General features: G+C 38.0%; 1 long non-coding RNA gene across 1 annotated transcript in view; it reads left to right on the plus strand.

Moving 5' to 3' along the window:
• Positions 1 to 26,312, plus strand: part of LOC307188551 — a 397,940-nt gene that overhangs the window by 92,742 nt on the left and 278,886 nt on the right. The window contains exon 2 of the long non-coding RNA XR_013828988.1: positions 16,708 to 16,841. This is a non-coding gene — a long non-coding RNA (uncharacterized lncRNA). The remainder of the gene's footprint in view (positions 1 to 16,707; positions 16,842 to 26,312) is intronic.

Raw genomic sequence — 26,312 nt, forward strand, 5'->3', positions numbered from 1 at the left:
TCTGTAGGAGTTGTTCCACGTGTAGATGTATTTCTGGTGTATCTGTGGGGAGGAAGGTGATCTCCGCGTCTTACTCTTCTGCCATCTTCCGCCTTCTCCAGCTTTGTTTTGATTTCCATTTGCATGGAATACCTTTTTCCATCCCCTCACTTTCAGTCTGTATGTGTGCCTAGGTCTGAAGTAGGTCTCTTGTATACAGCATATATACGGGTCTTGTTTTTGTATCCGTTCATCCAGTGTATGTCTTTTGGTTGGAGCGTTTAATCCATTTAAATTTAAGGTAATTACCAAAATGTGTGTTCCTGTTACAATTTTCTTAATTATTTTGGTTTTGTTATTGTAAGTCTTTTCCTTCTCTTGTGTTTCCTGCCTAGAGAAGTTCCTTCAGCACATGTTGTAAAGCTGGTTTGGTGGTGCTGAATTCTCTTAAATTTTGTCTGTCTGTTAAGGTTTTAATTTCTCCATTGATTCTGAATGAGATCCTTGCTGGGTAGAGTAATCTTGGTTGTATGTTTTTCCCTTTCCTCGCTTTAAATTTGTCCTGTGACTCCCTTCTGGACTGCAGAGTTTCTGCTGAAAGATCAGCTGTTAACCTTTTGCGGATTCCCTTGTATTTCATTTGTTGTTTTTCGCTTGCTGCTTTTTTTATTTTTTCTTTTATTTAATTTTTGATAGTTTGATTAATATGTGTCTTGGTGTGTTGCTCATTGGATTTATCCTGTATGAGACAATCTATGCTTCCTGGACGTGATTGACTATTTCCTTTAACATGTTAGGGAAGTTTTCAAATATAATGTCTTCAAATATTTTCTTAGTCACTTTCTTTTTCTCCTCTTCTTCAGGGACCCCTATAGTTCGAATGGTGGTGCGTTTAATGTTGTCCCAGAGGTCTCTGAGACTGTCCTCAATTCTTTTCATTATTTTTTCTTTATTTTGCTCTGTGGTAGTTATTTCCACTATTTTATCATCCAGGTCACTTATCCGTTCTTCTGGCTCAGTTATTCTGCTGTTGATTCCTTCTGGAGAATTTTTAATTTCATTTATTGTGTTGGTCATCCTTGTTTGTTTGCTCTTTAGTTCTTTCAGGTCCTTGTTAAATGTTTCTTGTATTTTCTCCATTCTATTTCCAAGATTTTGGATCATCTTTACTATAATTACTCTGAGTTCTTTTTCAGGTAGACTGTCTATTTCCTCTTCATTTGGTCTGGTATGTTTTTACCTTGCTGCTTCATCTGCTGTGTGTTTCTCTGTCTTCTCATTTTGCTTAACTTACAGTGTTTGGGGTCTCTTTTGCAGGCTACAGGTTCATAGTTCCCCTTGTTTTTGTTGTCTGCCCCCATCGGCTAAGGTTGGTTCACTGAGTCGTGTACACTTCCTGGTGTAGGGGACTGTTGCTTGTGTTCTGGTGGATGAGGCTGGATCTTGTCTTTCTGGTGGGCAGGACCATGTCCGGTGGTGTGTTTTGGGGAGTGTGTGAACTTAGTATGATTTTAGGTAGCCTCTCTTCTTATGGGTGGTGTTGTGTTCCTGTCTTGCTAGTTGTTTGGCATAGAGTGTCCAGCACTGTACCTTGCAGGTTGTTGAGTCGAGCTGGGTCTTAGCGTTGAGATGGAGATCTCTGGGAGATCTTTCGCCGTTTGATATTACATGGAGCCGGGAAGTATCTGGTGGACCAATGTCCTGAACTCGGCTCTCCCACCCCAGAGGCACAGGCCTGACACCCGGCCAGAGCATGAAGACCCTGTCCGTCACACGGTCAGGTGCATGGGGAGTTTGTTGCCTTTTGGGAAGTCTAAGGTCTTTTGCCAGCATTCAGTAGGTGTTTTGTAGGAGTTGTTCCACATGTAGATGTACTTCTGCTGTATTTGTGGGGAGGAAGGTGATCTCCATGTCTTAGTGCTCTGCCATTTTGAAGGTCGCTTTCCCATTCATCACTTTAAATATGTCCTGACACTCCCTTCTGGCTTCCAGAGATTCTGCTGAAAGATAAGCTGTTAACCTTATGGGGATTCTCTTGTATGTTATTTCTTGGTTTTCCTTGCTGCTTTTAATATTTTTTCTCTGTATTTAATTTTTTTTAATACAACAGGTTCTTATTAGTCATCAGTTTTATACACATCAGTGTATACATGTCAATCCCAATCGCCAAATTCATCACACCACCACCCCCTACACCCCGCCGCTTTCCCCCCTTGGTGTCCATATGTTTGTTCTCTACATGTGTGTCTCAATTTCTGCCCTGCAAACCGGTTCATCTGTACCATTTTTCTGTGTTCCACATATATGCATTAATATACGATATTTGTTTTTGTCTTTCTGACTTACTTCACTGTGTATGACAGTCTCTAGGTCCATCCACATCTCAACAAATGACCCAATTTCATTCATTTTTATGGCTGAGTAATATTCCATTGTAGATATGTACCACATCTTCTTTAGCAATTTGTCTGTTGATGGACATTTAGGTTGCTTCCATGACCTGGCTATTGTAAAGAGTGCTGCAGTGAACATTGGGGTGCATGTGTCTTTCTGAATTATGGTTTTTTCTGGGTATATGCCCAGCAGTGGGATTGCTGTGTCATATGGTAATTCTGTTTTTAGTCTTTTAAGAAACCTCCATACTGGTCTCCATAGTGGCTGTATCAATTTACATTCCTACCAACAGTGCAAGAGGGTTCCCTTTTCTCCACACCCTCTCCAGCATTTGTTGTTTGTAGGTTTTCTGGTGATGCCCATTCTAACTGGTGTGAGGTGATACCTCATTGTAGTTTTGATTTGCATTTCTCTAACAATTAGTGATGTTGAGCAGGTTTTTATCTGCTTCTTGGCCATCTGTATGTCTTCTTTGGAGAAATGTCTGTTTAGGTGTTCTGCCCATTTTTGGATTGGGTTGTTTGTTTTTTTAATATTGAACTGCATGACCTGTTTATAGATTTTGGAGATTAATCCTTTGTCCATTGATTTGTTTGCAAATATTTTCTTCCATTCTGGGGGTTGCCTTTTCGTCTTGTTTATGGTTTCCCTTGCTGTGCAAAAGGTTTGACGTTTCATTAGGTCCCATTTGTTTATTTTTGTTTTTATTTCCATTACTGTAGGAGGTGGATTAAAAACGATCTTGCTGTGATTTATGTCAAAGTGTGTTCTTCCTATGTTTTCCTGTAAGAGTTTTGTAGTGTCCAGTCTTACATTTAGGTCTCTAATCCATTTTGAGTTTATTTTTGTGTATGGCTTGGGGAGTGTTCTAACTTCATTCTTTTACATGTAGCTGTCCAGTTTTCCCAGCACCACTTGTAGAAGAGACTCTCTTTTCTCCATTGTATATCCTTGCCTCCTTTGTCATAGATCGGTGGACCATAGGTGCGTGGGTTTATCTCTGGGCTTTCTGTCTTGTTCCATTGATCTATGTTTCTCTTTTTGTGCCAGTACCATATTGTCCTGATTACTGTAGCTTTATAGTATAGTCTGAAGTCAGGGAGTCTGATTCCTCCACCTCCGCTTTTTTCCCTCAAGATTGCTTTGGCTATTTGGGGTCGTTTGTGTGTCCATACATTCTAAGATTTTTTGTTCTAGTTCCGTAAAAAATGCCATTGGTAATTTGATAGCGATTGCATTGAATCTGTAGATTGCTTTGGGTAGTTTAGTCATTTTCACAATATTGATTCTTCCAGTCCCAGGGCATGGTATATCTCTCCATCTGTTGGTATCATCTTTAATTTCTTTCATCAGTGTCTTATAGTTTTCTGTATAGAGATCTTTTATCTCCCTAGGTAGATTTATTCCTAAGTATTTTATTCTTTTTGTTGCAATGGTAAATGGGAGTGTTTCCTTAATTTCTCTTTCAGATTTTTCATCATTAGAGTATGGAAATACAAGAGATTTCTGTGCATAAATTTTGTATCCTGCAACTTTACCAAATTCATTGATTAGCTCCAGTAGTTTTCTGGTGGCATCTTTAGGGTTCTCTATGTATAGTACCATGTCATCTGCAAAGAGTGGCAGTTTACTTCTTTCCAATTTGTATTCATTTTATTTCTTTTTCTTCTCTGATTGCCATGGCTAGGACTTCCAAAACTATGTTGAATGATAGTGGCGAGGGTGGACATCCTTGTCTTGTTCCTAATCTTGGAGGAAATGCTTTCAGTTTTTCACCTTTGAGAATGATGTTTGCTGTGGGTTTGTCGTATATAGCCTTTATTATGTTGAAGTAGGTCCCCTCTATGCCCACTTTCTGGAGAGTTTTTATCATAAATGGGTGTTGAATTTTGTCAAAAGCTTTTTCTGCATCTATTGAGATAATCACATGGTTTTTATTCTTCAATTTGTTAATATGGTGTATCACATTGATTGATTCATGTACATTGAAGAATCCTTGCGTCCCTGAGATAAATCCCACTTGATTGTGCTGTATGATCCTTTTAATGTGTTGTTGGATTCAGTTTGCTAGTATTTTGTTGAGGATTTTTGCATCTATATTCATCAGCGATATTGATCTGTAATTTTCTTTTTTTGTATTTTTGTCTGGTTTTGGTATCAGCATTATTGTGGCCTCACAGAATGAGTTTGGGAGTGTTCCTTCCTCTGCAATTTTTTGGAAGACTTTGAGAAGGATGGGTGTTAGCTCTTCTCTAAACGTTTGATAGAATTCACCTGTGAAGCCATCTGGTCCTGGACATCTCTTTGTTGGAAGATTTTTAATCACAGTTTCTATTTCATTACTTGTGATTGGTCTGTTCATATTTTCCATTTCTTTCTGGTTCAGTCTTGGAAGGTTATACCCTCCTAAGAAATTGTCCATTTCTTCCAGGTTGTTCATTTTATTGGCATAGAGTTGCTTGTAGTAGTCTCTTACGATGCTTTGTATTTCTGTGGTTTCTATTGTAACTTCTCCTTTTTCATTTTGAATTTTATTGATTTGAGTCCTCTCCCTCTTTTTCTTGATGAGTCTGGCTAATGGTTTAGCAATATTGTTTAACTTCTGAAAGAACCAGCTTTTAGTTTTGTTGATCTTTACTATTGTTTTCTTTGTTTCGACTTCATTTATTTCTGCTGTGCTCTTTATGATTTTTGCCCATTTGATTACTATGTGTCTCGGCGTGTTTCTCCTTGGGTTTATCCAGTATGGGACTCTCTGAGCTTCCTGGACTTGGGTGGCTATTTCCTTTCCCATGTTAGGGAAGTTTTCGACTATAATCTCTTCAAATATTTTCTCGGGTCCTTTGTCTCTCTCTTCTCCTTCTGGTACCCCTATAATGCGAATGTTGTTGCGTTTAATGTTGTCCCAGAGTTCTCTTAGGCTGTCTTCATTTCTTTTCATTCTTTTTTCTTTATGCTCTTCTGCAGCAGTGAATTCCACCATTCTGTCTTCCATGTCACTTATCCGTTCTTCTGCCTCAGTTATTCTGCTATGGATTACTTCTAGTGTAGTTTTCATTTCAGTTATTGTATTGTTTACCTGTTTGTTTGTTCTTTAATTCTTCTATATCTTTGTTAAGCATTTCTTGCATCTTCTCGATCTTTGCCTCCATTCTTTTTCCGAGGTCCTGGATCATCTTCACTATCAATATTCTGAATTCCTTTTCTGGAAGGTTGCCTATCTCTACTTCATTTAGTTGTTTTTCTGGGATTTTATCTTTTTCCTTCATTTGGTACATAGCCCTCTGCCTTTTCATCTTGTCTCTCTTTCTGTGAATGTGGTTTTTGTTCCTCAGGCTGCAGGATTGTAGTTCTTCTTGCTTCTGCTGTCTGCCCTTTGTTGGATGAGGCTATCTAAGAGGCTTGTGCAAGTTTCCTGATGGGAGGGACTGGTGGTGGGTGGAGCTGACTGTTGCTGTGGTGGGCAGAGCTCAGTAAAACGTTAATCGCCTTGACTGCTGATGGACAGGGCTGGGTTCCCTCCCTGTTGGTTGTTTACCCTGAGGCAACCCAACACTGGAGCCTACCTGGGCTCTTTGGTGGGGCTAATGGTGGACTCTGGGGGGGCTCACGCCAAGGAGTACTTCCCAGAACTTCTGCTGCCAGTGTCCTTGTCCCCACGGTGAACCACAGCTACCCCCTGCCTCTGCAGGAGATCCCCCAACACTAGCAGGTAGGTCTGGTTCAGTCTCCCCTGGGGTCACTGCACCTTGCCGTGGGTCTGATGGGCACACTACTTTGTGTGTGCCCTCCAAGCGTGGTATCTCTGTTTCCCCCAGATCTTTTGAAGTCCTGCAATCAAATACCAGTTTCCTTCAAAGTCTGATTCTCTAGGAATTCCTCCTCCCATTGCCAGACCCCCAGGTTGCGAAGCCTGATGTGGGCCTCAGAACCTTCACTCCAGTGGGTGGACTCCTGTGGTATAAGTGTTCTCCAGTCTGTGAGTCACCCACCCTGCAGTTATGGGATGTGATTGTACTGTGATTGCACCCCTACTCCATCTCATTGTGGCTGCCGCTTTGTGTTTGGATGTGGGGTATTTTTTTGGTGAGTTCTAGTGTCTTCCTGTTGATGACTGTCCAGCAGCTAGTTGTTATTCTGGTCTTCTCTCAAGAGTGAGTGAGAGCACATGCTTCTACTCCGCCATCTTGGTTCCAATCTTGTATTTAATTTTTGATCGAGTGTTTAATGCGTTTCTTGGCGTGTTTCTCCTTGGATTTATCCTGTATGGGACTATTGTAGCTTCCTGGACTTGATTGACTATTTCCTTTCCCATATTAGGGAAGTTTTCAACTATAATCTCTTCAAATATTTTCTTAGTCCCTTTCTTTTTCTCTTCTTCTTCTGGGACCTGTATAATTCGAATGTTGTTGCTTTTAATGTTGTCCCAGAGGTCTCTGAGACTGTTCACAATTCTTTTCGTTCTTTTTTCTTTAATCTGCTCTGTGGTAGTAATTTCCACCATTTTATCTTCCTTGTCACTTATTCGTTCTTTTCCCTCAGTTATTCTGCTATTGATTCCTTTTAGAGAATTTTTAATTTCACTTATTGTGTTGTTAATTATTGTTTGTTTGCTCTTTAGTTCTTCTAGGTCCTTGTTAAATGCTTCTTGTATTTTCTCCATTCTATTTCCAAGATCTTGGATCATCTTTACTATCATTGCTCTGAATTCTTTTTTGGGTATACTCCCTATTTACTTTTCATTTGTTTGGTCCAGTGGGTTTTTACCTTGCTCCTTTATCTGCGCCGTATTTCTCTGTCTTCTCATTTTGCCTAACTTACTGTTTTTGGGGTCTCCTTTATGCAGGCTTCAGGTTCATAGTTTCTGTTGTTTTTGCTGTTTTCCCCCAGTGGGTAAGGTTGGTTCAGTGGCTTGTGTAGGCTTCCTGGTGGAGGCAACTGGTGCCTGTCTTCTGGTGGATGAGGCTGGTTCTTGTCTTTCTGGTGGGCAGGGCCATGTCTGGTAGTGTGTTTTGGGGTGTGTATGAACTTAGTGTGATTCTAGGTAGCCTCTCTGCTAATGGGTGGGGTTGTGTTCCTGTCTTGCTAGTTGTTTGGCATGGGACGTCCAGCACTGGAGCTTGCTGGCCATTGGGTGCACCTGGGTCTTAGCATTGAGATGGAAGTCTCTGGGAGAACTGTCACCGATTGATATTACATGGGGCAGGAGGTCTCTGGTGGTCTAGTGTCCTGAACTTGGCTCTCCCACCTCAGAGGCTCAGGCCTGACACCCAGCCAGAGCACCAAGACCCTGTCACCCACATGACTGGAGTGCCTTCACAGTTGGAGAAGCAGGCCTGCAGTGGCTGTCCATCTGTGCTGCACATTAGAATCACCTGCTTCTTCCTTGTTTTGCCCCAAAGGCATTGTTCCACAGAGAAAAACAGTAGCCTTGAAAATAGTCACAGCTCTGAGATGGCTTTTTTTTTTCCATTGCGCTTATTTGGGTTTCACTTGCTCACAGGAGGCCACGTGCATAGGCCTTGCACCTGGCTCTTCCGATCGGAGTTCCTAGTGCAGAATGGCTGCCACCAACACCTCAGCTCAGGCGGGCTGTGTGCAGAAGTGGGGCGAACGACACTGCAATCCACGATGGCAGCCAGGGGCCGTGTGCAGAGAGGCCGCCTTAATTAGCTTAATAAGTACCGGATGATGGAGTAATTATATGAAAAGAAAGCAAATTATTCTCCTTAATTTTGTTCATGTCTGTTATTGCATAAAAGTTGTACATGCCGTAGAGATATGAGTTTGTCTGTTATGGAAGAAACCTAGTTTTTGATATCAGACACAACTAGGTTTTCATCCCTTCTCAGCACTTAAATACCTATGGGGCTTTGGGTGAGTTCTATAATACTCAGAGCTTCAGTTTTGTTGCCTTTGAATGGGAATAATAATTCCTGTTTTATAGAGTAATTAAGATAATTACATGAGCTAATGAGAAACCACTAGAATACTGTATAACATATAGCAGGCATTTCATCTTCCTTCTACTCCACTTTTAAATAATATTTTGTGTGAAAGATGAATTTTAACCTTAGCTCCCACATTTATAAGGTATATAGTTGTGGACAAACAACTCGACTTTAGTTTTCTGTAAAATGAGATCAAGAGTGAGGATCAAACATAATAGTTAATGAGAGCGGATTTTTTATACTATAAATCCTTATACAAATGAAAGATATTTAGTACCATCCATATTTTACTGACTGTGATGAGGCCTAAGAAAGGAGATTGTGTTTTTAATTTTCCTGAGTAGAGTAAACTTGCCCAATGAATTTACAGGTTTCCCAGCCTAACTCACTTTTAGGAGACTTGACCTCAAAGTGGAGTATTTATCCTTTACCTCTTGGTTACAGTGTCTAATTACGATGGAGTTCTACTTGTTGTCATACACATTCTTTAATAAAAGTGTTAAATGTAATATTTTCAGTTGTTTGCAGCAAATACCAGCTTTTACTGGCTTCTAGATATGCTTTCAATCCATTGACATGATTCTAGAACCACTTTTTCTCTCCCTCTCTTATCTTCTAAAAATAATTTTGTAGAAAAATGACTTTTGATTGTAGTAATAAACATTATAAGAGCTAATAGACATCAAACATGTTATAAAACACATACATTTGTAAGCTTTAGCTTCAAGAATGGAATGGGCAACACACAGAACAGTCATTCGTAAGGAACATGAAAAGAAGGTGGATACATAATGCACGTTTCCTTCAGGCATTAGAGGGGAGATTTGTATATGCAAATGCAAGGTTAGTATTAGGCTTACCTCTCTTTTTGGACTCAAATGGCAGCATGAATATTTGGCTTCCGTTCATTGAACCTCCAGAACTTCCTTAGCAAGATTTATCTTTTCACTGTGGGGCATTAATCAAGACAAATTCCATCACAACTGTTGCCACACATTTCTTACCATGTGCTGTGTAGTTAGTTTACCCAGAGCCTCCTTCAAAGGACTATAATTTCAGCATTTCATCTGTCATTCTGGCAGTATTTGATGCCTCTTTTATCCTTCAGTTTTTTTCCTTATATAAACTATTAATATATATGAAAATGCATGTGTCTCTCTTAGGCTCTCATTACCATCTTGCCTGCACTGCTAGTTTTGCATTCAGCTTGCCGTAAACTCAGCATGGATGGTCTGAGTAAGTTATGGAAAAGCCAAATGTGAGTGGACAGATTCATAAATTGTAGTCAGGTTGTACACTAGTGAACATATATTTCTTTCTCCTTCCTCTATACCCACACATAAGGCAGTGTGTTTGCATATATACATGCTCTATGAGAGAAGTCTCGGCCACACATAAATAAGTTGATAAAGTCCAGGAGTCACATTACACGTACCAGACATTGAGTTGCAGCTCATGAATCAGCTAGAGCTAACTATAAATAAATGGCCATGTGCTCATTACTGTGCTGGTTATGGGCTTTTTCCAGTGATTGGTTTTTAATCTAAAAATAGGGACCAGTGGGCTGTTTCAAATATTTCATGTCAAGGGAGTAATGTCCATAATCAGCTTCCTCTTTTTTTTTCTTCTCGAATCAGGACTCATTGTTAATACATAATGGCTAGGAAAAATGGCTTCAGGATTTCTGGGTCGTAAATTCACCTTAGATGCCAGAGCACAAAGCCTTATATGACCCTGAATTAATGATTTATCATTCCTGTGTTCCTGTTTACTAATTTTCTGAAATGAATTTGCAATCATGTTACAATGTCATAAAATTAATATCAGCTAGTTGGTTGGTTTACTTTCTGGGCACCCATTCCATTTTTCATGATTCTTAACTTCTGCTTTCTTGTGCAGTGTATTTATCAGATCTCTTTTGGTTGCAAATGACAGAAATGCAATTTGAAGAGGTTTAAACAGGGAACTGATTGACTTACTTGCTTCCTTCATCTGATGGTGCTCCAACCAAGAACAGGGCTTTAGAGAGCAGTCACATGATGCTCTTTTTTTTTTTTTTTTACAAAGGAGAATCTTAGTTATTTCTCTTGAAATTTACCATTTCTGGGTTCTGCCAGGTCTTGCAATTGTTTTCCAGAGCTTAATCCTGGAATACCAAGAGTGTCTAAGCTCTTTATATGAGAACTTTCAGATAGACAAAACACATAGCAGTGGGAGAAAGATTTTCCTTGCTTCCTTTGGTGGGAGGAAAGAAACCATTTTTCCTTGTTCTATCAAAGTCCCTGTTGGACTTGAATCAGTTAAGCTTATTAAGCATGGTCTGTAAGGGACTAAAAGTAGGATTCTTTCTCCCTGTTTTAAAATGATATAACCAAAATTCTACAAGACATTTCAGTTCCACAAGACTATGTGGTTACACATAGTTCATCCCTTCAGGAATGTGTTTACTACTTACTTTGTTTCCGAAAGAGTTCTAAAAACATAATATGATGAAAATAGTAATTTTGGTGACCAATATGCTTTTACATTTTCTGCTGCCTTATTTCCTTTCCCATACCATTTTCAGGTTCTGTCACAATTTTCTCTGGTTTGTGATGACAGATTGACAGATGGAGAAAGGGCCACATGCTTTTCTTCCTAGGGCTCAATATCCTTTGTCAACAAGGAGAAGACCTATGCCTCCTTATAGCTACTGGTGTTACAATGTCCCTAACAAATGTCCTCTCATTGTCTTTTGGTTAGGAGTCACCATTTATATCCCCAGCCAGGGAATCCTTCTAGTATGGATAGCTCTTCATAGAGTTGTTCCATACCCACCCTTCAACCTACAGCTGCTTCACATTTGGACTTAAATCTGAGACCAGATGGTCTCTCATGTGATTTGCTTCATCTTAAGTTTCCTTGTGTGGCTGGGGTCTTTACATTGATCTAAGTAGGGATTCAGGTGTCTAGGGAATGTCTAATGAACTGGTGGGGCAGCCTGCCTGGAGACTATTTGGATGGGCCAATTAGTAGGAAATTTTCCTTTTTGTTTGTTTCTTTTTTTTTTGGCTGGAAGAGGCTGAGGAAGTATGTATTTGAGATGGAAGCCTAGGGAATGAGAGAATGAAGATTACAGCACGAGGTCTTTTATTTTTTTCTGGATTGATCCCTGGGCCTGGCCTCATTGATATTTGTCTAAGCATTTTGGAGAAGAGGCAGAGAGAGAGAAAAAATACAGAAGATAGAGTGGGAGAGGGTTGATTTTAAAGAATGGTTGACCATAGAATGATACCAAATTCAGATTATTTTGATGTTCTTTTATCTCTTTATCTCCTGTTTCTTAGAGATACATGCTTTGCATAATCACAGGTATTTGGGAATATCGCTGTATAGTAGACTTGCATTATAGTCAACTTTTGATTTTCTGTATAGGAGATAAGCTATGTGTGCTCCAAGAAATATTCTGTAATTCTTGAGAATGTTTATTGAGGCAAACCACATATCTAAGATCTTCACATAACTGGGGTTTGGGGAAAAAGATTATTTTGCTCTTTTCCCACTGACATGAGTTAGGGCCATTGTATTTATCATCTATCTAAATTCTTTTCTTTTGGAGGGAACTATTAATAAAAAACTGATGGCATCAGTACACTCCATAGCTTCATGAACTTTATCCAGTTTAGAGTATTTAATTCCACTCACTAGAAGTGCTTGATTTGTTTCACAAACAAATCTGTACTAACCCATCTCATACCAGCTCTTTTCCAACACATTCTTGGGTTCTGATTTAGTTATCCTATTAAGTCAGTCACATTGGCAGCCTGACCACTGTTTTATAGCCTTAGCAATGTCATCTTCATTATTTATTTACCATGGAAGCTCCAACAGTACATGATTATTTTTTAATAAATTTATTTGTTTTATTTATTTATTTTTGGCTGCGTTGGGTCTTTGTTGCTGCGTGTGGGCTATCTCTAGTTGCGGCGAGTGGGGGCTACTCTTCGTTGCGTTGCGTGGGCTTCTCATTGTGGTGGCTTCTCTTGTTGCAGAGCACAGGCTCTAGGCACACAGGCTTCAGTAGTTGTGGCATGTGGGCTTCAGTAGTTGTGGAATGGGGGCTCTAGAGCACAGCCTTAGTAGTTGTGGTGCGTGGGGTTAGTTGCTCCGTGGCATGTGGGATCTTCCCAGACCAGGGATTGAACCCATGTCCCCTGCATCGGCAGGCAGATTCTTAACCACTGTGCCACCAGCGAAGTCCTGAGAACATGCTATTTTTTCTCTGGTTGCCTGGAGTTTGTGTTTGGACACACTGAACTGATTTCTCCTTCATTGGCTGTGACTTCCATTTATGTGAATTGTTTTTGGTCAAATATTCCAAAGATTTATATAAACACAGCCAAGACAAAGCCTTCCTTTCTTGAAGGACATCCTCTAGGAATAGTAATATTTATGCTTTAGTTTATTCCCCTCTCTTCCTTGGTAGTATGCTGGCAGCCATGAGAAATGTGTTTTCTTTAGAGGGATCAGATGTCATTCTTCTCAAGTCATCAGAGCCACCTCCTGCAGAACTTTGACTAGTTTGCTTACCTTGAACTTCCCATTGATATTTCATTTAACTATAACTGGGTCAAGCAAAGCTGATTGGGTCTAGATAGGACTTCATTTTTTCCCTCCCTTGGCATGCCTACTTTAAAAGTTTTTATTAACAGGTATTTCCAAGTCTTCTCCTTTCTCTTCAAACGTATGATCTCTTTAAGAGGAATGAAAAAACACATATAGTGAAGTTTGGAAGTCATTCAAACACGGAGAGCTTGACACAGGAAACCAAAACCTAGTCTTCCTATATTCAGAGATTTTAGCTCATGATAAAATGTGGCTTCCTGTTTATAAGACTAATCCAAGTGCATGAAAATCAACTTGTTATCAGAGGGCCCTTGCCAAACTGTGTTTCGGGTGATGTAAATTCAAGTGATTAAAAGATGCAGTCATAGAAATACTTAGTTAAATACAGGACTAGAATATTGAAATATTCCTTGGTGAAATATATTAGAACAAATTATTCCTAGAGAAATATTCATCATTCTAGCAGACCTTAATAGATACTAAAATATTAATACATTTAATTTATTCATATATTTTGTTTTTAAACACAATGAACACTAATTTTTTTCAGATTCATTAAGCTTCTGCAAGAGCAACTTATTGTTCATGACAAATACAGATTTTGGAAGGAGATTCTTTTAAAGTCTGCCCCTATGCAGACTCAAAGCAAATAAAATATGTAAAGTTCAAGACAGTATACATGTATTTAACATTATATATAGAAATTTTGTGTCCAATGTAAAAAAATATTATGTAAATATACCCTTCAAAATGCATGTGATAGTCAATAATCATAAATTAACCAGTTTGGTTTTCATGTGGTGCCTTTATATTTCTTATGGTGGAGTGATCTTGGGGAAACTATACCCAACTGACCTGTGGAAAATAGCATGCCTAAGCATTTTACAGAAAATAGATGACCTTCTGGGGGCAGGCAAAGGGCTCCTGGGATGTTGGGAGAGGTCACTGTTTCAGGACACAAAGACATAAGTGTGCTGGATAGTCGGGGGTCCACAGAGATAGTCAGTATTCCTTTGTACAATTCTGTTCTTTATAGGTTTGATCAGGCTGAAAGTGGGGCCCAAGAGCAGCCAAGACCACAGTAGCAGTGGGAGTGAGGATGGGTGGGGTCTTGCAGGCTTTTTTTAGGAAGAAAATCCACCTCATGCCCTAACCTTTCCCCAATCTGCCCCATTCACATTTTATTTTTCTCGAACCTGTACTTTCAAAAACTCTAGTAAACAGGTTTATCAATTATACTTTTAAAAGTAGTGATAAAAGTATGACCTTGGGTCAGTATAAATTCTTTTATTTTAAAAGCATATTCACTGAGATATAATTCATATACCATGAAATTTACCCAAAGTGTACAATTCGCTGTTTTTTAATATATTCACAATGTTATGCAATACTCACCAGAATCTAATTTTAGAGTATTTTCCTATTCCCTTAAAGAAATCCTGTACTCATTAGCAGTCACTCGCCATTCATTCATACCTTCTCCTACCATCCTTAAGCAACCATTAATATACTCTCTGTTTCCAGAGATTGGCTTTTTCTGGACTTTTCATTTAAATGGAGTTACACAATAAATGGCTTTTTCTGATGTTTTCCAGGTTCATCTATGTTGTAGCATGTATCAGCACTTCATTTCTTTTTGTTGCTGAATAATATTCTATTGTATGGATAATTTTATTTATCCATTCATCAGTTGATGGACATTTGGACATTGTTTCCACTTCTGGCTATTATGAATAGTGCATTCGTGTACAAGTTTGTATTTGAACATCGGGTTTTAATTCCAGTACCACCTGTTTTTGTAAATAAAGTTTTATTGAAAACTACCACGCACTAGGCATGGAGACACACTTTGTCCAAATGAAGTCGGTCCCTTCAAGCAGAGCTCTTTGACCTTATGGCCTGCCTTTCCATCTGGCCAGAACCCCAGAGCTATTGCACTGGAGCTAGGACCAGGGACTTGCTTCTCCAAAGTGACCCCTTCCCTTTACCCCCTCTATAAGTGAGGAGGGGTAGCAACCCTTGGTATTATTGAATGGAATCTCCATCATATGAGTGAACTGGTGTGGGGCAGTTGTTGCCCCAGTATCCTTGGCCTGCCTAGAATAGAGCTTCTACCATAAGAGTGGGGGCTGTTTGGAAGAATGACCTGGTCTTCTCGGCTGTGCCAGCTGGAAAAGAACTGCAACACAGGGCTGAGGGGCATGAGAAACACCAGCAGCCTGCTTGGCATGAAACTGTAGCCTCAGACTAGGAGCTGTGGGAGAGAGTCTCTGTCTTCTTGGTAGCACATGCCTGACCTCATGTAACCTGACCTCAGACTAGGAGCTGGGGGAGAGAGTCTCTGTCTTCTTGGTAGCATATGCCTGACCTTTTGTAACCTGGAGGTGGGGGGGTGGGGTGAGTGCATAATGGAGTGAGTCGTGGCTCAAACCCCATAGACTCTTGCAGTTCTTACGAAGACTTAATATATTTTCTTGAATGAATATTTCTCCATTTGCTTTATGCCCTTAGGACAATTTCCAGAGCCTTTATGTAATTGGTTTTTGTAATTTTTACTAGTTAAATTGTTGAAGAGTGGGTCTCCTGAGTGCCTTACCTCACTATTCTGGAATTCCTGCCTGTCTCGTTTACATTTAAGTGCAAATATTCAAGTAATTCTGACAAAATGATAATACTTGTATATTTCACTCATTATAACTTTTTGGGTTCCCAGTGATTTTTCTTTTTATTATTACTTTTTACATGTTTTGACACATGGAGCTTGAAGAGTTTAAATTTGGCTGTCCTGTTATGGGGAAGAGAAGCTTACTTTAGGCATGTGTGTTTGCCAAAATAGCATGCTTAGTATTCCTTTACCTGTACTTAGTCTTTTTGAGAGAAAACATGACAATTCTGCAATTATTCCTTTCCATATGCATCATTTGATCCTGAATAATAACAGATTGTTTCTTTAATGGCAAGTGATAATACTGTGCTTTTCTATGAAAGATAGCTTATATCGTGTTTTTTTCCCTAAAGACTGAAAAGTGAAAATAAAAGGATAGCCTTTTAGGGGAAATTTCTCGTCACTGCTTTAATATGAAATAAAATAAAAATATGTGGCTAGGGAAAACAAGGTAAATTATGATTGGTAACATTATTTGAAAATTTAAATGGTTTATGGAGGAATAAGTTGTATAACAGAGTTGTATGACAGAGTCTGGTGGTTAGTCCATGATAGACATCTTTGGAAAAAACAGACTACTGAGGAATGATTTTCAGAGTGTTTGCTTATTGACTTCATTTTGAGTGTGGAACTTCTATAAGACCCTACAGCACAATCTCTCAAAATCATCTTTACTACTTCTGGTTCTACATAGCAGCCTTGGAAGTGGGCCTTAGAAGTGTCCAAATTATAACACCAGGCTATTATTATGTATGTGGTATTTCTTCCTGGTACTTTAGTGATTCTAAATTTGTGAATTTTTTCCCACATAAAAGGATGAAAATAGTGATTTTTGTAACCACAATTCCCCCAGGGACCCCTGAGGTTCTCTGATTAGGCAGTCAACCACCATTCCAAATAGGCTGGGCAAGTAGTGTTTTATCTGCTCTTGCATATGGGATTATTGCCCATTTCTTTTACTATACTAGAATTAAAGTGGATTTCTACCCATGAACTGTTTTTTTAGGGTGAATGTTATGTCTCTGAGTACTTTTAACCATTCCAAGAATAATTTAAAAAATATTTTGGAAAAAGGTCATCCTTTTTCATCTCTGTGCATGAACTTTGTTGCAGAGATAAAGCTGTCCGTGAATCATCTTTGGAGAGGATTTGCAGATGCCAGTGTCTATTGATGCTGGTGACTACAGCAAGAAGAATTCCAGAATCTCCCTCAGTTCCTGACTTAAAAGGGCTTAGGATCACAGAAGGTAAGGGAAAGGGTAGTAGCTGGAGTTTCAACAATTTTTGTTCTGTTTGTGTTACTGCACCCTCTTCATTGTTCTTCCCCAATCGGAATGACTATATATTGAATAATCACTGTGTGCAAGGTAATGCTTCTCTCTATATATTTATTCCAAATATACTGTTTTATTTAATTCTGAAAGATAGCCAGTGAGGAAGGCATTGCTTTTCCATTAGAAGAAGTAGCCTGCCCATAGCCACATAGAGCAGAAGTAGCAGAACTGGAACTTAATTCAGACATCTTATTCCAAGTTGATACTCTTTTCACTATAGCATAGAGGAAGAGCTGGGGGTGAGGATAAAGGCATCCATGGGATGTAGGAGGGGCCAATGTGAGGAGAGAGATCACACAGGTTCCAGGAAATGAGGGGGAGGTAATACAAGTATGAGGTAGAGGAGAAGATTTTCCCCTTTTTAATTTTTTTGGCATGAAATGCACTCCACTTAGGATCCAAAATTTTAACTTTCTGAATTCTTAGTAAGCAAAGACTTAAGTATTTCTTAAGTTGATTTCATGAAGTTTTCATACTTTTGGGTTTTTATTGTAAAAGTTTACCAAATTTCGTTTTTAAAAAACATTTTTTTTCGCCTAAAATTGGGAAGTACAGATGGTTTGGGGAATCTTCTTTGTACCTTGCTGTTATGAGAAAGAAAAATTATCAAAACTATGTGTACATAGTTAAGAACACTAATAGGATAGAATAATTTTTGTTGTTCCACATTTTCCAGTCCCAGTATCCTGCAGAAGCAACCTATGTTTTTCATTTTACATTTCTTAGTAGATATGCGTTGACCATAAATTCTTGAGTTTTCATCATTTAATCGGTATTCTTCTTGCTATGACAGATAATAGATGATGTATGATGACTGAGCTCCCTTACTCCATCTCCCACCTTTATTTTTCCACATATTCTTAATTTTTAGTGACTATATCATTATTTAGCTTTTCATTTTGTTACCTGTGTAAAGTCACACATTTTCATATAACCTCTATTTATTTATTTTTGTTTTAGTTCTTTGTTTTGTTAATTTTAGACAGTATCTCTTGACTCCTTGCTTTATATGATGAATATATTAACCCCCTACCTGTCCTTCCACCTGTTCTTTCCTCTTTCTATCTCCCAGCTTCTGATAGCTCCATTTTCATAAGACCACTAACATTTTCATTCCATTCTATAGCTATTATTAAATCATGTATACTTTGTGGGTAATTCTAGATGTTGAAAATTAATACACACCATTAAAATTAAAAAAAACTATAATAACTAATATTAATTGAGTGCTTACAATGGGCACCATTCTAAATTGCTTTACATATAGTAACTCAAATTTCTTTACATGTATATTTACATATATTAATTCTCAAACAACATTATGAGGTAGATAATGTATTTTACTCATATTTTACAGATATGGAAACTGAGGCATTGGGAAGTTAACTAACTTGCTCAAAGTCACATAGCTAAAAGTGGTGGAGCCAGGATTTGCATCAATGTACTCTTGAGTTGGAGTACATTTCTCTCTTTGAATTAGCTTTTGCCATGTACCAAACCACACCAAAATTTCAGTGACTTAAGACAGCAGCCATTTCTTTACCTTATGATTCTGTGGGCCAGTTCTTTGGCGTTTGGCTGGTTCACTCCAGTATCTGTGGGCAGTAAGGTAGCCCTGCTTCTGGAAGTTTGATGGATGTAGGTTGGGGCCAGGGGGACTAGGCCATGTGTGTTTCATCACCCAGCAGGCTAGTCTGGTCTTGTTCACATGACAGCCAGTGGAGTTCTGAGAGAGAGCAAGAGTGAGAGAGAGAGAGAAGGAGAGAGAGAGGGAAGAAGAGAGAGAGACAGAGGAAGGCAAGGCCTAAGCTTGGAAATGGCACACTGTCACTTCTGCTGCATTCTTTTGGCAAAAGGAGTTACACGATCAGACCAAATTCAAGGGGAAAGGAAATAGACTCCATCTATTGTTGGGAGTTGCTGTACAGTTAATTACAGTGGTGTGCTTACAGAGAAACGTGGATAATTGTGGCCATTTTCACATTCTATCACAATTCTCTTGACAATTACACATATTGCTCTCTATTATATAAATATTATTCACTAGAGAGCCAATATGTGCTATGATTACATTTCATTCTCTATAATTCCATTGTCATCACTCAACATGAAAAATAAAATTGATAAAAAAGAGACCTCTTTCTTAGACTCCATCATTTGCTCAATTATTATATTATGTTTTATTTTTTTTTAATACTAGGCCTTTTCTTTTTTGTATGTTTTTTTCTGGGGCTTATTATTGCCATCTCCCCCTTAAGAAACACATGCTTACTTTACTATGTCTATAATAGTTTGCAGATTTTTATTTACTTTTTCGAATGCTTATAATCCATTCCATTTTTTTTTCTTGAAGATATTCCTGAATCCAGAGTATTCTGGTTATAATTTGCACAGATTGCTTTGTAAGCTGTCACCCTGGGATTTCTTTTCATGTATTTTTGGTTTTTGTTTGCTCTTTATATCTTATATCTTCTTCCTTAGTTTTCACTATTGTTTTGCTAGGGGATATCTTCAAGCAGCTTCTGCAGAATACAGGTAAATTTTCTGAGGCCTTAAATGTCAGAAAATGGATTTATTTTCCTTTTACATTTACCTGAAAATTTGTCAGGATGTAGTTTTCCAGGATCAAAATATTTTCCTTCAGTATTTTGAAAATCTTGCACAACTGTTTTCTAGCTTCTGTTACTTCTAATGAGAAATCTGGTGGCAGCATGACTCTCTTGTTCCTTTGTAGGTTCTGTATTTTGTTTTTTCTCTCTTTCCTTTTCCTTCTCAATTAGATTTTTCTATTCTTTTTGTTCTGAAATTTCACAAAAATGTGTTTAAGCATGGATCTTCTGTTAATATCCATGAGATCCCTTTAAATTTTAAATATAAATTTTATATCTCCAGCACTGGGAAGTTTTCATTTATTACTATTTTGACAATAACCTTCCCTTTGTTTTTTTCTGTTCTCTTTGGAATTCCTATTAGTCAAATGTTTGACCTCTTAAATTGAATCTCTCTGATTCTCTCAGAGAGATCTGTTAAATCTCTCTCTCTTTTGTTCCACATTCTGAAAGATTTCCTCAGCTTTATCTTTTAAATATCTGATTGAATTTTTAATATTTTTAATAATACTTTTAATTTTTAAGAGTGTTTTTTCTGATTTTTCTTTTTTTCTTTGCATTGTGTTCTTTCATAGATCATGTCTTCTTGAACATTTCTGAATATATCTATGACAGATTAAGAATTTTTTAAAAATCACTTCAGTTTTTTTAAAAAAAATTATGTATTTATTTATTTATTTGGCTGAACTGGGTCTTAGTTGCGGTATGCAGGATCTTCATTGCCACGTGCGGGATCTTCATTGCAGCATGTGGGATCTTTAGTTGCAGCATGCGGGATCTTTTAGTTGCGGCATGTGGGATCTTTAGTTGCGGCATGTGAACTCTTAGTTGTGGCTTGTGGGATCTAGTTCCCTGAGTGGGGATCGAACCTGGGCCCCCTGCATTGGGAGTGTTGGGGTCTTAGCCACCGGACCACCAGGGAAGTCTCCAGATTCAGTTTTTCTGTTTTACTTTGGCCTTTCTTTTTCACGTAGTTTCTCCAAGTGACGTCTGATTTCAGTTCATGTATTAGAATGAGGAAATAGGTGGGTCCGCTACAGGAAATACTTGTCAGCCAGCAGGCTTAGGTCTCATATGAGTAGGTGGGAAGCTTATTGCCCTGTATGAAGCTGTAAGAGAAGAGTGAGGGGTTGACCATTCATATATAAAACCTTTTATTAACCAGACGTTTTCAGTCCACTTTCAAGTTACATTCACTCATCTACTGATTTGTTATTTCACAATAACTCCAGGATTCAACTGCTTGAACTCCACCATTGAAGGTCCCTCCACAAATATTTCTAGTCTGCAGCTTTCTCCTTTCTATTTCACTTAGTGACAGTCTTTTATTTCTCTATCTTAGAAATTAGTTGAAATTCACTCCCCTGAACATGTTATTTTCTCTATTATAGATTTATACCTCTGTTATTCCTTCAACATAATTTTGATAGGTTCTCGAGAGCGAGGAGGAGGAAACGTGTAATCTCAGTTGGATATTTCACCCAGAAGTTTTCTCCATACTTTACTTTTCAAAACAGAAAAATCTTAGCTTTATATACTCTGCTCAGGAGGAATACCCATTCTTCTTTAATTGAGGAAGGAATCCTCTTTGTGTGGTAACATCTGTACTTGCCATACTTTCAGGACTTTTCAACTACAAGCTCTTAAGAGCAAAGATGTTGTTTATGGTTTAGCATCTACTGAGATAGGAATGAAATACTCATATTGGTGTACTAATATACTATCCAGATGTCACTATATTATGGAATATGGCAGGCCCGTTATATTTCCCTCTTCTGGCTGTCCTGGGATTATCTGATATATGGGACAGGAACTCTTACCATACATGTATATAAATATGCTTAATTAACATAGACAGATTTCTAGTCAGTGGTTGGTATATTAATCTGGCAAATCCTTCTTCTCCCATCCTGCCAAATTTTTGATTCCTTGAAAGTCTGCCAATCTAGTTCTTAATGGCTCTAAATATGGGGAACCCTTCATTTAGACTTCCTTGAAGCAGTGGCCTGTCTTCTCGTTCTCAGTGTAATTCTTTTGGAATGTTCTATTTCTTGTTCTTCCCTGTTCAAAACCCTAGAAAGTCACTCCTTTCCTCAGTGGGTAGATTTGCCTGGTTTACTCTCAAACCCAGCTCATATTTTATTGGATTGTCTTTGAATTCTCCAGGGGATATGATTTGCATGTCCTCACTTTCTTTTCCTTTCTCTCCTGTAAATACATCTAGCTCTGTCTTTAGCATTAGCCGAAGCGTCCCTTAGATTCCTCCTGAGAGTTTTCACGTACACTTTCCCTGTGTCACTTTTCCAAGTGCAAGGTGAGGAGATGTTTTCTTTGTTTTTGGTAGCCTTTTAGAAATACAGATTAGATAAACAGGAAGGGACCTTAGAAACCATTTGGACTTTAATTTTCAGCAATATTAGAACATTTTTGGTGGGGATCAAGATGCAGGATTAATAATGTTTTTGTAAGTCTGAAGTATTTCATTCTATTAATTTTACATATATTCTTTTAAGAGTATACATTGAATCCTTCTATTGAATCTTTATATGCTAGGGGTATTGTGGTGGTCAAAGAACATATATGGATTCTATTTGGGTATTAATAAAATAATCACATAAATAAATTTAAAATTGCATAGGAACTATTAGGTATAGACAGTGCCATGAGTATTTATCGTGGTCTTGGAGGTTGGGGAAGAGTCTATTAGGAAGTGATATTTGACTATGGGAGGAATGACATGATTGTATTTACATTTAAAAAGATTTTTCAGATTAGCTGTATTGGATAGGGGCCAGAAAGGATGTGAGCAGAATAGTCCAGATGAGTTATGATAGTTTGGACTGGGGTGGCAACACTGGAAATGAAGAGAAGGGGATGAATGTGATAGTTATTTAGAAGGTAAAATCAACAAGACCTGATGATTTGTTAAATGGTGTCAAAGTGGGAGAGAGAGAAAGGTGTCAAGGATAATTTCAAGGCTTGAGCAGATAGATGGATGATGGTGCCATTTCACTTGGGTGGGTAACACTGGATGAGGACCAAGTTTGGCAGGGAGGGAGAAGATCATGTGTTGCATTCTGCACATGCCACATTTGAAGAACTGTTTCAACATCTGAGTGGAAATATCATGTAGACATTTAGTTATAAATAGACAACTAAAGCTGTGGTTCTGGTCAGGCCCCTAATCAGCTATTTAGAAAAGTTGCCTAAAGGTTGAGGGACTTTTCCTAGGTCACACCACCTAGTGAGTGACAGAGCTTAGAACCCAGTTATGCTAATTTACAGCAGCAAGCTTTCTGGTATAACCCCTGTAATTCACTATTCAAAGGTATTGCTTTACACACCTTTTCTAACTTGTAGTCTCTCATGGTCTGTACCTTTATTCACACTGTATCCTCAGAACCCAAGGTTCATTGTTTTAAATAAAAAATAGAGTTAACCTTTTTAGAGCAGTTTTGGATTCACAGAAAAACTGAGCAGAAACTACATAGAGTTTTCATATACTCCCTGCCCCCACGCACTTACAGCATCCTCCACTATCAACATCCTGCACCACAGTGGTACCTTTTACAATTGAAGAACCTGCATTGACACAACATTATCACCCAAGGTAAATACTTCACATTAGGGTTCACACTTTGCGTTGTACATTCTGTTGGTTTGGACGTATGTCTAATGACATGTGTCCCCCATTATAGTATCATAAAAAAGCGTTTCACTGCCCTGAAAGTCCTCTGTGTTTCACCTATTTATCTATGTTTTCCTCCTAATCCCTGCCAACCACTGGTGTTTTTACTATAGTTTTGTTTTTTTCTAGAATGTCATATAGTTCAAATCATACAGTATGTAGCCTTTTGAGATTGGCTTCTTTCATTTAGTAATATGCATTTAAGGTTCTTCCATGTCTTTTCATGACTTGATAACCTGTTTCTTTTCAGCACTGAATAATATTCCATAGTTTTGGATGTACCATAGTTGATTTATCCATTCACCTGCTGAAGGTCACCTTGGTTGCTTCCAGGTTTTGGAAGTTAGAATAAGGTGCTGTAATCATCCAAGTGAAGATTTTTGTGTGGACATAAATTTTCAGCTCCTTTGGGTAAATACCAAAGAGTATGATTGCTGGATGGTATGGTAAGAATATGTTTATTTTTATAAGAAACTGCCAAACTATCTTCCGTAGTGGCTGTAAATTTTGCATTTCCACTAAGAGTTTCTGTTTCTCCACATGCTTCCCACTTGGTATTTTCAGTGTGCTGGGTTTTGGCCATTCTAATAGGTGTGTAGTGTATCTCACTGTTGTTTTAGTTAGCATTTGTCTAATGACATATGATGTTGGGCATCTTTTCATATGCCTATTTGCCATCTGTATATCTTCTCTGGTGAGGTGACTGTAAGGTCTTTGGTTCATTTTTTAATCAGGTTGTTTGTTTTCTTATTGTTGAGTTTTTAGAGTTGTTTGCATACTTTGGATAACGGTCCTTTATCAGATATCACTTTTGTAAATATTTCTCCCAGTCTGTAGCTTGTCTCCTCATTCTTTTGACATTGTCTTTCACATCAAGGTTTATTTTTGATATAAAGTTTTATGTTTCTGTGTGCTGAAAAATACTTCTGGAATTTGGAAATTCATGTTGAGAGGTAAAGTAGCTTTTGTGAATTCTGATGCACTCTCTAGAGTGACATTCCAAACTTGATGTTTTAGCTCACATTATGTGTCAGTACTCATCCTCAAAGGGAGTTAGTTCTATGCTCTTGATATTGGGCAGGTGTGGAGTTTTGGCCATGAAGTGAGAGTTAAATATTGTGTGAATTCTGAGTCTCTTATTGGAGGGAATACAAATCTTACTCCCACAAAATTGAAACCTACTGCAATAATGTTAGAGGCAATGTGATTATTGGAATGTGCATGTGATGAAGAGTAAAGAGATCTGGTTTCTAGTGTGAGCATTAACATGGTAGCTGGTAATTGTGGCTAAATAAGTCTTACAAAAGCTTATTTCCTTATCTGTAAAATTGGAATAATAAAACTTAATAATAATATTAATTAGTAATAAGGTTCTTTCATGTCTTTTCTTTTTAACATTGAATAATAGTGAATAATATTGTGATGGTTAATTTTATATGTCAACTTGGTTAGGCCATGGTACCCAGTTTTTGGTGAAACACCATTCTAGATGTTGCTGTGAAGGTCTATTTTAGATGTGATTAGTGTTTAAAATCAGTAGACTGAGTAAAGCAGATTACTCTCCATAGTATGGATGGGCTCCATCCAGTCAGTTGAAAGCCTTAAGAGAAAAGATTGAGGTCCCCCAAAGAAGAATGAATTGTGACTCCAGATTGCCTTTAGACCTGAGACTGCAAAATCAACTCTTTTCTGGCTCTCCAGCCTACTGGCCTCCCTTGTAGATTTTGGACTTGCCAGTCTCCATAATTGGGTGAGCCAGTTCCTTAAAATCAATCAATCAATCAATCAAGCAATCAATCAGTCTCTCTCATACACAGGCACACATTGTATTAGTTCTATTTCTCTGGAGAACTCTGACTAATAAAGGTATGCAACTGTCTAGTTACTATGAAGGTAGGATAAAATTAATTAAGGACTGTAACTGTGCTATATAAACTTCAGGGCACCACACTGAAGTATAATTGACATAAGGAATGATCATTTCTTTGTTCTTTATATTTGTTTGCCACATTCCACTAATAAAAATGGTTACAAGGTTAAAAACCAGATCTGGAAGCAAAAAAATGAGCTCTGGAGGGTCAGTGAAGAGTTAGAATAAGGGTCAGTGAATGGGGGTCAGTTAAAATGTGCTGGATCTCAGAAATTTAAAGAAGAGAAGGAGTTGGTTATGAGCACAAGGATGCGGATGAAATAAGTGTTTCTAGATTTTGTCATTTAGAGGTAACAGATGGTTTCCTTTGCTGTGCAAAAGCTTTTAAGTTTAATTAGGTCCCATTTGTTTATTTTTGTTTTTATTTCCATTACTCTAGGAGGTGGGTCAAAAAAGATCTTGCTGTGATTTATGTCAAAGAGTGTTTTTCCTATGTTTTCCTCTAAGAGTTTTATAGTGTCCAGCCTTACATTTAGGTCTCTAATCCGTTTTGAGTTTATTTTTGTGTGTGGTGTTAGGTAGTATTCTAATTTCATTCTTTTACAAGTAGCTGTCCAGTTTTCCCAGCACCACTTATTGAAGAGACTGTCTTTTCTCTATTGTATATTCTTGCCTCCTTTGTCATAGATTAGGTGACCACAGGTGCATGGGTTTATCTCTGGGCTTTCTATCCTGTTCCATTGATCTATATTTCTGTTTTTGTGCTGGTACCATACTGTCTTGATTACTGTACCTTTGTAGTATAGTCTGAAGTCAGGGAGCCTGATTACTCCAGCTCTGTTTTTCTTTCTCAAGATTGCTTTGGCTATTCAGGGTTTTTTGTGTTTCCATACAAATTATAAAATTTTTTGTTCTAATTCTGTGAAAAATGCCATTGGTAATTTGATAGGGATTGCATTGACTCTGTAGATTGCTTTGGGTAGTGTAGTCATTTTCACAATATTGATTCTTGCAATCCAAGAACATGGTATATCTCTCCATCTGTTTATGTCATCTTTGATTTCTTTCATCAGTGTTTTATAGTTTTCTGAGTACAGGTCTTTTGCCTCCTTATGTAGGTTTATTCCTAGGTATTTTATTCTTTTTATTGTGATTGTAAATGGGATTGTTTCCTTAATTTCTCTTCCTGATCTTTCGTTGTTAAGTGTATAGGAATA

The sequence above is a fragment of the Stenella coeruleoalba genome, assembly GCF_951394435.1.
Source record: "Stenella coeruleoalba genome assembly, chromosome: 7".
Lineage (NCBI taxonomy): Eukaryota > Metazoa > Chordata > Mammalia > Artiodactyla > Delphinidae > Stenella > Stenella coeruleoalba.